At 40.1% G+C, this 12,371-nt stretch overlaps 1 protein-coding gene across 1 annotated transcript in view; it reads left to right on the forward strand.

The window, feature by feature from the left end:
* The first annotated feature begins 2,489 nt into the window (after window positions 1-2,489).
* The window catches only part of LOC122668979 (bZIP transcription factor 1-B-like), a 51,920-nt gene continuing 42,038 nt past the window's right edge, over window positions 2,490-12,371 (forward strand). Inside the window, exon 1 of the mRNA XM_043865586.1 lies at window positions 2,490-2,743. The gene's annotated coding sequence lies outside the window, so the exon portion shown is untranslated. The remainder of the gene's footprint in view (window positions 2,744-12,371) is intronic.

Below are 12,371 nucleotides of genomic sequence, written 5' to 3' on the forward strand. Positions count from 1 at the left end.
GAAGATAGAGAGGGATAGAGGAGAGGGAGAATGAGATTGAGAGTTTAGATAGTAAAACCTGGATGTGCTTGCATGAATGTAATTGAAAAGCTTGAATACTTGCATAAACTTACCATGGCATCCTCTTCTAAATCTTCAAGTCTTGTCATCAACTTAAGAACTTAGACTAGAAGGCTTAAAACCTAAACTAGAATTAAGAAATTACAATCCAATTGAAGACTTTAATTGAAATTAAAGCATAAACTAAACCTATTACAACCATTAAATAAAAATCAAAAAGCAAACTAGAACTTAGAAAAGCCAAAAATCACAACTTAGAAGGAGAAGAAGAAAAGAAATTTTACTAAGTGAATGAACTAAAAATTACACTAAAAATTGAATTAAAATTGAACTAGAAACTAATTAAAAACTGAACTAAAAAACTAACTTCTTACAACTCAAAGGACAAGGGGTATTTATAGGGGAAAGAGAGGAGAAGAGAGAAGAGGGAAGTGTAGGAGAAATATTCCCTAAGAAAAGAGAATATTCTCTTCTCCTTCCTCTTTTACAATGCCTTGAATCCTAAGAAAAAAAAAGAAAAAAAATAGAAAGAAGAAGAAGAGAAGATTGTTTACATAGACTTTTTATTTATAGAAAAGTAAACTTCCAATTTTAACAAGTGCTTCCTTTTCTTTGTAGATATCTTCTCCAATCAATAAAATCAAAGCATCTTTCATTTTTCAACTTTCCATAGGTGAGAGAATATCTTTCAAAATAAATCTATCCCAAGTAGAATTCCAGAAGTGCCCTTGAGAAGTTGGAGGAGAGAGAAAGTAAGGGTGATAACTAGGATTCCTTCAAGAATAAATAAAATACCCATTCTGTCCTTCAAAAAACGTGGAGCATGAGGTGCTTGTATATAGTCCTCACCATTGTGTTCATTGCAAAAAATCACCCAAAATAAACCCAAATTTTGTCCAATTTGGAGTTCGGGAGCCCAAGATATCTCAAGTTAAAGTTGGACTGTCCAGAGCCCTCCAAATGGAATCTTTCGGGTACAGGAAATATAATTTCTGGTTATTACATTAAGGCCCCTGGAATCCGAACTTTTGCTTCACTTTGTCTCTGATCGACTGTCAATAATTACAAATAAACCCTTGTAGACCATTTTCGTGCTTCGTTACGAAAACGGCCGTAACTTCTTTGTTTCAACTCGGAATCATGTGCCGTTTGAATCGTTACGAAGCTGACTCGATGGGCTACGTATCCAAGCCATTAACACCTCTAAACAGCTTAAAAATATTTCCTTAGCATCATCTTCTTCATTTTTACAAGAATTCACCTAAAACCTGAAAAGCACAAGAAAGCACCGAGTAACTCTGTCCAATGTGGTAAAATATATGTTTTATGCCCTAAGATTTCACACATAAATGTGCTCATCAAAGGCCGTCCATAGGCACACTTTGCAACCAGAGATGATTGAAAAGGTTCCTCTGATCTCTGCACTTCCTCAGCTGTGAAGTAAATCGCTGGATTCCCAAAATAAGAAACTGCCTTCTTAATCTCCACGCTGGCAGAATGAGGGACACTCGATTTGGATACCATTCCAGCATAAGAGATCGACTCCCTAACTGTGTTCTGGATCACAGTGGCTTGATTAGGGGGCCTCCATCCCCCTGCCGCGGGGAAACAGCCATGACCAAAACATAGAAAACCTATCAAGAAGATTGCTAACACGCGCCTCCAGAGCCCTACCGCTGGTAACATGCGCCTCCAGAGCCCCTGCCTCCTCTCCTTCCCATTAAAAAACCCTAAAAACAAATAAAAAAACGATTCTGCCAATTGGCTTGGTTGGCTAAAACAACATGGCTAAAACAAAAAAAAGTTCGGGCTGTCAGGGCCAATCCGTCTAAAAACCGTTCGAATCCGTCTAAAACTCGATAGGATATTATTTGAATCCGATCAAATATAAACGGATACGAATATGATAATGCCACTATCCAGTCGATTTCGATTCGTTTACATCTCTAACCCTGACCCAGGATCAAAGTTTTTCAACCCTAACGCACCTCAAGGCTATACATCTTAGCCCAGACCCTGTTCGGGCTGTCAGGGCCAAACTTACAGCCCTAGCCTATATAGCCCATAGTCCATGTGTATGGGTTGGTCTCAATGATTCGGTTCATAGACCGTAGTTAATGGTGTGCAAACTCTCCTTTTTCCTCTGATATGGCAAACCGAGGTGTGGCACTTTGACTAACGTGCGCCTAAGGTACAGGTGATGTGCAAAGAGACAGTGGTGCGTTTGTGTCCTCTTTGGGATCTCTCTCTCTCTCTCTCTCACAGAGGGTCGCATGCAGTCTCACTGGTCGATCTCTCCGACTCAGAGGGATTGACGGATCGATTTTGATACAATTCTGAATATTTTAATAAATAAATAATTAATTTAAAATTAATATTCATTCTCTTTAGTTGAACGAACCTGTCTCTGCTTCGTTCTCTTCTCTCTCTCCTCCCTTCTTTTCCCACTTGTCATTACTAATTTATTTTTTTAAAATTTGCAGTCTCCTCCGTTTCTTCCCCTAAAAACTCTATACCGTTCCCTCGCTTTGCTTCAAAATCCCTTCTTCTTCTCTTGCTTTCACTCACTCTTACTAACTCACTCACTTACTCTTAGGGTTTGTCTCCTTGTTTGTTTCAGTCCCTCAGTCTGAGTCTCAGAGGAACTAAGGTGATTTGCGGAGCGTGTATTTTCTTTTAAAAGGTATGTTTTGTGGATTTTTCGATTTTGTTTCTAATTTTAAGGAGCTCTGGTTCTGTTGAAAGAATGCAATTTTATGTGGATTTTTGTTCAGGTTATTATTGTTAGAAATTTTAATTTTTTAGTAGCTTGGTATCTTGTTGTGGAGATTAGTGTGTTTGTGCAAGAATTATACTTGTTTTGTGCTTTTTACTCTTCTATTACCGCAACGATTCTGTAATTATAACCTTGCATGCAATTTTTTTTTTTTTGAAAATTTTTCTGAGAATGGAGGAGAAAAGACACAAAATTAGAGTTGTTTATCTGCAGTTTTGGAGGATCTGAGCCTTTTTCAGTAGCTATTGGTCTGTTTTTTTTTTGGAGGATCTGAGCCTTTTTCAGTAACTAAGCATTAAATTTTTTTTTTGTGTGGATATGCTATTGCTTTTATTTAATTTTAGTGCTGGAATGATGCATGCATTTCAGGGGATGTATCTTTGTTTGATCTATATTTGGTTGCTTAGGTTGAGAGGGATACACTCGTTTCTTGTCCTTGTTGTTGGTTATGTTAATTGCTTAGTTGTCTCTCGTGGTCATGTGTGGACATAGTATTAGGCATGGGTTCAGGCATCTGGTTGAATAATTTATCAACAAAGAGGATCAATACATAGTTGCTTAAGGACATTATAATTGTGTTTAGTATTTGATTTGCTTCTAGTTTTTAGCAGAAGCTTCTGTGTGTTTTTCTCTAATTTGCTGGAATGTTGTCATATTTTCTATTAGTGTTTAGCTTCTTAGGTCCCACATCTCACATCTTAAATGACATTGTGTGTCATCTCATGTTTGGCACTCTTTTTCTGTAAAGGTTAATAGCATGATTCATCCAGAAAAGGTTTCTGCCATGAAGAATGGTTTTCTTAGAATGGAAGTTAACAAAATCTAATTTTTCAATTTTTTTTTAGAGTTGTCTAAATGAAACAGAAGTGATTTTATTGTCTATATAATTGTGTCCGTTGAAATGTATTAGCACATGGATTATTATCAGTAAAGAAGTTTTTCTGTACTTATTAGCGATTGCTATGTAAAGTGTGCATTTTTTTTTATGAATGATGACTTTACTAATTAGAAGAAAACTCACAACCTTCAGAGGAGAAACTGGTCAACAAGGAAGCAGAATAGCAATAAAGAGGGGAGAAACTAAATCGTAGGATATGGGCCTTTATATATTGGTGATGTACCAGTCCTTCCTGTTTCCCACTCACCTGCCATAACTGATCTTCCCCTCCCATGAAATGAGATATTCCCAGATGAACATGGAGATGTTGCATCTGATCAACTGCATATATCTCCATGGACCATTATCTCTAGAGGTCAACCAACTATTAACCAAAAACTGAATCTTCCATTGCAATCACTTGAGGATAGCCCTATGACGGACTTGACTGACAAAAAATGGTCTTCAATTCTGCTATGAATGAACTTTTAATTTGAGTAGGGCCCTAGCTTACCGACTCAACTGGATCCTCATGTTTGCTAAATGACCCTCCTGCCTATGGGATGTAGGGATCTCTTGGGAGCTTGCATTGAGATTAAGCTTCAAGAATTTTTTTGGGGGCTTGGGCACAATGCTGGACTACAAGAAAGAAGGGGATGATTGAGCAATTTGCATATGAATTGCAGATGTAACTCAATATGTTCAAAGTGCCTGTTTATCTAGCCAAGTTCACCATAAATATCTATAATAACCTATTCAACCTCTTAATAACGCATTTTATCTCTTTGCAAATAGTTAACTTGCCAACATTGAATACCTGTTGTAAGAGCCCACCTCTTTTACCTGTGGGGTGAATTGTGAATGAACTTTAGTTGTCATGGTTTTTTTTTTTTTTTAAATTTTAAATTCCTGTACTGTTAGTCACAACAAGTATTTAACCATTTTTTGTTTGGTATTGGATGTAAACCTGTCCACCATGGCAAAAAATGTGGAGTGATGGTTTTTTGGAAGTTTCAGAGATATGGTGGGAGGGGAAATGGGACTCAAATTAAAAAAATAAAATAAAAATTTGACTAGTAATAGTTATCAGCCACGATGTAGGTATCTGAGCTGTTTGGTAGCTGGGTCTCTGTTAACTGGTTTGAACACTGGTAGACTTGGTATCTTAATTCATAGCCTATTGTTGCATTGATTTGTATTATATGGAAAAGTTTCTCTGGATTGTGCAGTCAATAGGGAATATCTTGTCTGAACACCTAGCTGAGCCATGTGGAAGGGTTATGGGGCAAATCCGACCATTGTATAGCTAGGAAAATGTCTGGATTGGCCATGTATAAAATTTCAGACTCAAATTCAATCATATACCCTTACATGTTGGTATATTCTCCTTGCATTTTCATCTATCCGTTCTTTCTCTTTGTTAACTGGTTTGAACATTGGTAGACTTGGTATATTAATTCATAGCCTATTGTTGCATTGATTTGTATTATATGGAAAAGTTTCTTTGGATTGTGCAGTCAATAGGGAATATCTTGTTTGAACACCTAGCTGTTCCACGTGGAAGGGTTATGTGGCAAATCGAACCATTGGATAGCTAGGAAAATGTCTGGATTGGCCATGTATAAAATGTCAGACTCAAATTCAATCTTATACCCTTACATGTTGGTACATTCTCCTTGCATTTTCATCTATCCATTCTTTTCAATTACTTTAATTTTCTCTTTGGATTTTCAAGGCTTTATTTTGCCACTCGGCCAACTTCGCTTGGGCTGTAACCTGACATGTGAGTAGGGGACTTTGAGGTCTACATGTCTATGAAATTTCAGCCTCATCTGACCTGCCACATGGCAGATACATTGCATATGTATGCTATCGGTAGATTCCATAATGGATGATTGGATTTTCAATCCAGGAATACTGCTCACTGTATTATATGTAGAAATCTACATGTAAACAAACTTGTGGTGGAGAGATTAGGATTGGTTGTAGTTTCGAGTCATGCGAAATTCAAGTTTTACTCATTCCAAAAGTTGATAAAGGTTAGCAAAATGGATTTTTTATGAAGATGTTAGAATTAAAATCTCGAGTAATAAGTTTAATGTCAAGGTGGATGCAAGCACAATATAAGGTGGAATGGACATCCAAAGGGTTTTTGGTTGGAAGGTGTTGAACACACAGTGCAAATGGCAGTGTCTGTGTGTTGGTTGTCATTGTTGTCAACACAGTGCATGTGTGTTGTTGTTGCAAACACAATACATCTTGGTGCAGTACAGTGATAAAGGCAGTGCACAGTGGCAACCAGGGCAGTGTATGTGATTAGGACAGTGCAGGCAATGACTGGATAGTGTCCCAGCATCCCCAGTAGTTATTACAGTGTTTATAGTGGCAGTGAGATCATTATAGGGGGTTTGGCAGTGTACACAGAGGTCCCATAGTGTTTGGGAGTCATCTAGGGGCATTTCTGTCATTTTAGGCATGGACAACATTCAGGGGCATTTCTGTAATTTTAAAGAGTACAGATGGCCTAGACAGGTGACAGTGAGCATCCAGTAGTATGTTGGTGATTTTTGTCAGTCACAGAGGTCTATGGAGTGTTGACATAGCTCACAGGGGGATTTTGGTCATTTGACAATACTGTGACATGTTGGCATTGATGCTGGAGCATCCGGGCTTATGTGACAGCATATTATAAAGTGTTTGGAAGCCTTAAACAGCCTTGGGTGAATGTTTTATACCTTGGAAATTGTGATTTGATAGGATCACGCACTGCCAGCATGTTCGTCGGCATTTTTGAAGACTCTAATGGCAGAACTGGGCGAAGCAATCTACATGAATATTGTAGTTCGTCAAGTCTTCTTTGAAACGCAGTTGGAATCGCGTAAGTCCGAGTTCGGATGGCGAAGTTATAGCGATTCTTGTTTGCTTGCCTAAAATGAAGGGCATTTTAGGCAATCCAAATTGTTTTTGGGTTCCCTGAGAAAATTAGTAAGGATTTTGCTGATGTGGCCAATTTTGATTGGTAGTGCTCATCGTCATGGACACGTGGCCGCAAATAGCGCTCAAATCGGAGCTAAAACGAAGAAGTTATGGCCTAGATTCCATTTTGGGCTTTCTGGTAGGCTGGGAGTGTAGAAGATTCCGATCGATAGGATAACATTCAATTGAGATTTTAAAATTTGAATGTGTGGTCCAGATTAATCTAGATCTGTAGACCCTTGTAATCCCTGATCACGTGCAGCGCCTGTGTAGAGAAGTGCCCAGAAATGATTCTCTTTGGGAGGATCTCATGCGCCCTGCCAGTTCAAGATATAATTGATGACGATCCAACAGTCAAAGATCTTTCCCGCCTTCACCGACAGATCTGAAGGCTCGCAGGCCTCCGTACGAGACAGCCAATAGGAGCGCGATACATTAATCTGCCACTGCTAGCGTTTTGATGTTTTTTTTTTGATGAATAGCCGTTTGATGTTGACTCTATCACGTGATGCCGATCTGACGGGCGAAATCTTGAGCGATCTGACGCATGAAAATCAGGCAGATTTCATAATCACGATCTGACGGACGTTGATAAGTGCATTGATGCACTGGCGCTACATGGGATCAAGAGCCGTTTAAGTGCAATGCGCATACACCCTGCACTTCCCCGAGATTCCATTTTGAGCTCTACGAATGATCCAACTTCAAAATGCGATATCTCCCTCATCCGGTGGCCAAATGAGGTGAACCAAATTGGGTTTTTTCTCATTTTGAAGAGCTCTATCCACTGGAAGAACTAGAAGACTGAGGTTGTAGCCTCTGTGGAGTGAAAATCGCAAATACCCTTCTGCCCTCTTGTTGTGTGCATTGAAGGCTTCACCAACCCCATCCTTGCACTCTTTGAAGTCCATTAAGCTGCCATAATGGAGTGTGTGCACTGTTAGTCGAATCTATGTTGGTGGTTGCATAAAAATGGAGTAAAAGAAAAGGGAAGAAAGAAAAGAAAGGATAGAAGAAGGAAGGAAGAAAGAAAGACGAAGGGAAGAAAAAGAGAAGAAAAAGCAAAGAAGTTGAACCTCAATATTAGATTCGGTGGAGGAAAGGAAGAAAGGAAAGAAAAGAGAAGAAAAGAGAAGAAAAGAGAGGAAAAGAAGGAAGGAAAGGAGAAAGAAGAAGAAGGAAAGAAAAAGAGAAGGGAGGAAGAAGAAGAAAGAAAAGGGGAAAATACTTGTGTATGTGTGTGCATTCAAGGTGTTTGTGAAAATACCAAAGAAGAAGAATTGAGAGTGTTAGGGATTGTCTACTGCTAGGACATCCTGTGAAGGTCCACCATTGTCAGGGAACCTTCTCCGAAGCCGGATTGCCATCATCGAGCTTCTCCGGAATACCAGTGATCAGAGACATAGAATGTTGTGAGCATTCCTTACCCATTGGCATGTCATTTTGATATTGTGTATTTCATATATGCTAGCTAGGTTATATTACTGCAAAGACCTAGACTAGATGTGGGTTCATTGTAGGGCATTGTTATAAGCCCGATTCTATATTTAGGTAACCAGTGGGTGCTGGGTACCATTGGGGGTAACACCCTTGCTCCTGTATTCATTGGGGATATACACTTGCTTCTGTATATCAGGAGTGGAAGCAGGTGTAGGACCTGGACTGTTGATTGCAGTTGAAGACCAGTATTGAGTAAATGCTAAGGTCAGTGTGACCATTACTTCGTGCACGTAGGCAACTTGCCGAAGCATGTATATCTTTGTGTTGTGAATGCTTGCTTGCTTTTGTTAGAAGTGCTTTTCTGCAGGATGGGTGTATACACCTGGTAGAGCCTTTGACAGTCAGGCTGGGGTGTGTATGTGATTTTATGTGCCAACAGTGAGGGTCTCTCGCAGTGTATGTGGTTGTGTGGTTGAGTGCCAGCATAGTGTGATAGCTCTGAGCAGCAGTGAGAGGCTTCCAGCATTGCAGTGTTGGTTGTGTGTATTTGTGCATTTGAGTGGATAGTTTAGTGGTTGTGTTGAGTGTTGGGGCATCAACAGGTGAATTGGGAAGTGAACCTGTTGAGGGAAAAAGTTTTTGAGTACACTGATTCACCCCCCTATCAGTGTCCACCTGGGAACAACAGAAGGCTTCCACGACATCCACCGGGGCTGATGTTAAATGGGGTTTATTGTTGGGTAGTAGGTGCATTAGAGCAAGGGTTAAATTGTCTTGGATGAAGGATGGGGTGATTGCAGAAAGATGGAATAGTCATTGTCAGCAATTATTTCATTAAAACCTCAAAGGAAAAATCTGGAAACAAACACTGTTAACAATAAAACTGATAGGTTAGGTTTTTGGGGTGAAGGAGCCTTTTACAAAAATGAGAAGGGAATACTTATGACTTAATGCTATCCTTTGATGTGGCTTATGAGTTTAATGGATTTGATGAACAAATGCATTCCTTTGGTGACTGATGAAGAAGTTTAGAGATAGGTACCTGGGTAGACCAAATGATGGGCTTGGACATTGTTAGGGTCTGACTATCATTTCGTCATCTTCATCAATCCTTATCCCATTGGTACATTTTGAACCAATATAGAACCCATTCTTTGTGTAAATCATTGTACATTCCAATACTTTCCTGATACCTTGTTCGGCATCTGGCAGTGTCAGACTGCAGTATTCAGTGTGTTGTCATTGTTGGCAACTTCTGAGCAGTGTATGATGATGTGCCGAGCTCCAGAGTGAGTTAGGAAGTATATGACGAGATGGCTGAGGTGGTCGTGCTCCGAGCTCCAGAGTGAGCTGGGCAGTGTATCATGAGGTGGCCGAGCTCCAGAGTGAGCTAGATATGTCTGAGGACGTGTAGCAGTGTATCACAATGGCTCGGCATCTTGAAGTTTTCTTGTTAACTGAAGATGGCCTAGGTGTGGCCTAGGTGAGCATACTAGCTGAGCCGAGGTGGCAAGTGGTGATCGTGCTCAGCAGTAACACCTGAGGCTACAAGGCATCCGAGGTGATGGCCGAGGTAACAAGTCATTCGAGGTGAAGAGGTCATCCATAGTGAAAAAATGGTCAAAGCAATGATTGAGTTGATGATCCGAAGCCGTGCTGAAGAAGTAACCGAGGTGATGAAGGCAGTTGAGGTCAGATCAGCCCATTATTTAATTCAGACAGATGAGCTGATGTCTATGCTCGTCAATCAATGTTTATGCTTTGCCAACCGAGTTAATAAAGTTCAACTTGCGAGCTGATGATTATGCTCGGCCAGATGAAACTCAATGTTTGATATTGGTCAGTAACTCTGATCAACCAGAAGATATTCAGATCAGAAGCCCAAATCATTTCCCGCTCAAACAAGTCAATCCAATGACTCAGCGTAAAGGGCAGTGGACAAGCCAATCAGAGGTTGAAACGTCATCTAACATCCTAACTCATGACAGGGTGCAACTCACGCAAAACCAATCTTATGCTGCAAGCCATTTAAACTTGGAGATAGAATATAAAAGTAATTTCTCGCTTTTGAAGTGTGTTCAGCATAAGTTCAAAGTGTGAAACAAAAGGAGTTAGAGCTGACCCAAAAAGTGCTTCTTGCATGAGAGTGTGGAGAAAATCTATTGCGGATGCACGTTTGAAGATTGAGGGTGTGATTAATGGCATTAAAGCTGTCCTAACTCTCTAAAGTGCTCATTGAAGACTTCAAAGAGTTGGTATTGGCCATTGATGGTGGTGTAAAAGCATGTGGGACCGAAGCAAAGAAGAAGAAGACAAAAGTGAGTTCGTGTGCAAAAACACTTGAAGATTCAAATCTCTCCATCTGTGAGGAGTTAGTTGAAGATTCCAATATATGACCGGGGACCAGGGTCAGGCCATCGAAAGTTGTTATTACTCTGGAGAGGTAATCTCACGTTTCAGAAAGTCCTTGTATATCTTCGATTTAGGTGGTTTACTAGTGAAACACCTTTGGCATTATTGTAAGGGTGGGACTTGTACTTGTTTTGATTAAATTCATCGCAACCTGTCAAGTGGGGTGCTTGATAGGAGCTCGGCGTAGTTTGCCCTTGCCTGTACGGACTTTACAGGTTGAAGCAGGTGTAGGTGCACCTGAATTGTAGCACGCAATTAAAATCGAGTAGTGTATCGGGCAATATACGAAACCCTGGTTAGGGTATTGCTCCGTGGATGTAGGCATCTCGCTGAACCACGTAGACCTTGTGTTGTGTGATTGTTCATTTGGGTATAGAAGGGCATGGAATGTGTATGATTGCAGGGTGGGTGTGCATTGTCCGGTAGACTTGACCACTATTTGGTTGAAGGTAGATAAGCACACGACTGTATGATTGTTTCACAGTAATAGTGAAATAGCCTTAGCTCGTTAAATTGGGTTGGAAAGCAGCACGATATCCGAGATACTAGTTAAAGTCACATTTATGGGTGGAAAATTTGGTGACAACTGATTCCCCCCCCCCCTCTCAGTGTCTGCCTGGGAACTTCATACCTCCCAATGGAAATCCTAAATTTGCGGTACCAAATTGATGGGTTAGTAGTGTGAGCTTATTAATATGGTTTATGCACTCTTCGTATTAAGGCATCTTATTCATAATGGAACAAATGAGATAAATGGGAAAAAAAAAAATGCTTGTCTGCTGCCTGTAGAAGCTAAACATAATTGGACTGACTGTCTCATATATGGAGGATTGTGATGCAGATACACAACCTTCAAGGCTTCAACCGACCCAAACCCAGTTGGGTATCCAGTTTGATTCTTGGGCCTAGTACGATATTGGGAATTTATTTTATTTAGGTGGATAATATTTTAATTGGTCAATTTTAGAAAGTGGGATACGTTTGCAAGTGTTATAGTTGGTAAGGAATCTTAGGATGTTCTTTCCTGGTTAAAGTTTGTTTCCAAATTTATTAGGTTTCCTTTGCTAGTTGGGTTTTCTTCTTTTAAATAGCTTGTATTAGAATGAAATCACAGATTGACTAGAATGGAATAGTTATGGTTTGAGTAGCCTGTGTGGCTGTGCATGTGCACTCTTCTCCCACCTTCTTCTTATGCAATTTCCCCTCTCCCCTGCAACTCTGATTTCTTCTCAGATATTCCTTTCTCCCATCCGGCCCTCCACCAATTTGGTATCAGAGCCAAATGGTATCCATCCTCTTCATTCTCTCTCCCTGTTCTACCTTCTTCTGCCCTAATTATTTTTTTGTCTTCTTAACAGTAACTCCACCCCATTCCCGCAGCAATACTCCCTTCCTCCCAACGCCCCATCTTCCTTTTTTCCTCTCCCACTGACATACCCCCCTCCTGGAGTTCCATTACAAAAAAAAAAAAACAACTCAGTTGAAAAACAGAGAAGTCAAATATTAAAAAAAAAAAACACCCAGCAGACCCCAACACCTCCCTTCGGTTCACTGAAAACCCAAAATCTCCCTTCAATTCCAGTGCCGCACTATCCTATCCCTCCAATTCCTAATCTCCCCGCAGAAACCCTAAGCCACACCTTTCAATTCCTGACCCCAGCACTGCATCAGTGAAGAAAAAAAAGAAAAAAAAAAAAAGGAAGAAGAAGAGCAGATAGAACAAGAGGTATCCAACCAAAAAATAAAAAAAAAGAAAAAAACATACCTGGGTTCGAACTTCGAACTCCTTGTCGAAGCGTGAGACTTCCGCCCTTTTCTCTGCCAGATCCT

Source organism: Telopea speciosissima, chromosome 7 (assembly GCF_018873765.1).
Source record: "Telopea speciosissima isolate NSW1024214 ecotype Mountain lineage chromosome 7, Tspe_v1, whole genome shotgun sequence".
In the NCBI taxonomy this organism is placed as follows: Eukaryota; Viridiplantae; Streptophyta; class Magnoliopsida; order Proteales; family Proteaceae; genus Telopea; species Telopea speciosissima.